The sequence below is a fragment of the Lissotriton vulgaris genome, chromosome 8 (genome assembly GCF_964263255.1).
Source record: "Lissotriton vulgaris chromosome 8, aLisVul1.2, whole genome shotgun sequence".
NCBI lineage: Eukaryota > Metazoa > Chordata > Amphibia > Caudata > Salamandridae > Lissotriton > Lissotriton vulgaris.
This window is the reverse complement of record NC_141696.1, coordinates 1572537984-1572540577: the sequence shown is the minus strand read 5'-3', so window position 1 is coordinate 1572540577 and position 2594 is coordinate 1572537984.

Here is a 2594-nt window from a genome sequence, read left to right as displayed (position 1 = left end):
TGTCTGTCACAGGTAATACAGTGGTGTCTGTCACAGGTAATGCAGCGGTGTCTGTCACAGGTATGGCAGCGGTGTCTGTCACCGGTAAGGCAGCAGTGTCTGTCACAGGTAATGCAGCAGTGTCTGTCACAGGTAATGCAGCGGTGTCTGTCACAGGTAATGCAGCAGTGTCTGTCACGGGTAATGCAGCGGTGTCTGTCACAGATAATGCAGTGGTGTCTGTCACAGGTAAGGCAGCAGTGTCTCTCACAGGTAATGCAGTGGTGTCTGTCTCAGGCAATGCAGCGGTGTCTGTCACAGGTAAGGCAGCAGTATCTGTCACAAGTAATGCAGTGGTGTCTGTCACAGGTAATGCAGCGGTGTCTGTCAGAGGTAATGCAGCGGTGTCTGTCACAAGTAATACAGTGGTGTCTGCCACAGGTAATGCAGCGGTGTCTGTCACAGGTAATGCCGCGGTGTATGTCACAGGTAATGCAGTGGTGTCTGTCACTGGTAATGCAGCGGTGTCTGTCACAGGTAATGCAGTGGTGTCTGTCACAAGTAATACAGTGGTGTCTGCCAGAGGTAATGCAGTGGTGTCTGTCCTAGGTAATGCAGCAGTGTCTGTCACAAGTAATGCAGTGGTGTCTGTCACAGGTAATGCAGCGGTGTCTGTCACAAGTAATGCAGTGGTGTCTGTCACAGGTAATGCAGCGGTGTCTGTCACAAGAAATGCAGTGGTTTCTGTCACTGGTAATGCAGTGGTGTCTGTCACAGGTAATGCAGCGGTGTCTGTCACAAGTAATACAGTGGTGTCTGCCAGAGGTAATGCAGCGGTGTCTGTCACAGGTAATGCAGCGGTGTCTGTCACAAGTAATGCAGTGGTGTCTGTCACAGGTAATGCAGCGGTGTCTGTCACAGGTAATGCAGCAGTGTCTGTCACAGATAATGCAGTTGTGTCTGCCACAGGTAATGCAGCGTTGTCTTTCACAGGTACTGCAGCGGTGTCTGTCACAGGTAATGCAGCGGTGTCTGTCACAGATAATGCAGTGTTGTCTGCCACAGGTAATGCAGCTGTGTCAGTCACAGGTAATGCAGCGGTGTCTGTCACAGGTAATGCAGCGGTGTCTGTCACAAGTAATGCAGCGCTGTCTTTCACAAGTAATACAGCGGTGTCTGCCACAGGTAATGCAGCGGTGTCTGTCACAGGTAATACAGTGGTGTCTGTCACAGGTAATGCAGTGGTGTCTGTCACAGGTAATGCAGTGGTGTCTGTCACAGGTAATGCAGCGGTGTCTGTCACAGGTAATACAGTGGTGTCTGCCACAGGTAAAACAGTGGTGTCTGTCACAGGTAAGGCAGCAGTGTCTCTCACAGGTAATGCAGTGGTGTCCGTCTCAGGCAATGCAGCGGTGTCTGTCACAGGCAAGGCAGCAGTATCTGTCACAAGTAATGCAGTGGTGTCTGTCACAGGTAATGCAGCGGTGTCTGTCACAGGTAATGCAGTGGTGTCTGTCACAGGTAATGCAGCGTTGTCTGTCACAAGTAATACAGTGGTGCCTGCCACAGATAATGCAGTGGTGTCTGTCACAGGTAATGCAGCGGTGTCTGTCACAGGTAATGCAGTGGTGTCTGTCACTAATATTGCAGCGGTGTCTATCACAGGTAATACAGTGGTGTCTGTCACAGGTAATGCAGCGGTGTCTGTCACAGGTAATGCAGCGGTGTCTGTCACAGGTAATGCAGCGGTGTCTGTCACAGGTAATGCAGCAGTGTCTGTCACGGGTAATGCAGCGGTGTCTGTCACAGATAATGCAGTGGTGTCTGTCACAGGTAAGGCAGCAGTGTCTCTCACAGGTAATGCAGCGGTGTCTGTCACAGGTAATGCAGCGGTGTCTGTCACAGGTAATGCAGCGGTGTCTGTCACAGGTAATGCAGTGGTGTCTGTCACAGGTAATGCAGTGGTGTCTGTCACAGGTAATGCAGTGGTGTCTGTCACAGGTAATGCAGTGGTGTCTGTCACAGGTAATGCAGTGGTGTCTGTCACAGGTAATGCAGCGGTGTCTGTCACAGGCAATACAGTGGTGTCTGTCACAGGTAATGCAGCGGTGTCTGTCACAGGTAATGCAGTGGTGTCTGTCACAGGTAATGCAGTGGTGTCTGTCACAGGTAATGCAGTGGTGTCTGTCACAGGTAATGCAGCGGTGTCTGTCACAGGCAATACAGTGGTGTCTGTCACAGGTAATGCAGCGGTGTCTGTCACAGGTAATACAGTGGTGTCTGTCACAGGTAATGCAGCGGTGTCTGTCATAGGTATGGCAGCGGTGTCTGTCACCGGTAAGGCAGCAGTGTCTGTCACAGGTAATGCAGCAGTGTCTGTCACAGGTAATGCAGCGGTGTCTGTCACAGGTAATGCAGCAGTGTCTGTCACGGGTAATGCAGCGGTGTCTGTCACAGATAATGCAGTGGTGTCTGGCACAGGTAAGGCAGCAGTGTCTCTCACAGGTAATGCAGTGGTGTCTGTCTCAGGCAATGCAGCGGTGTCTGTCACAGGTAAGGCAGCAGTATCTGTCACAAGTAAAGCAGTGGTGTCTGTCACAGGTAATGCAGCGGTG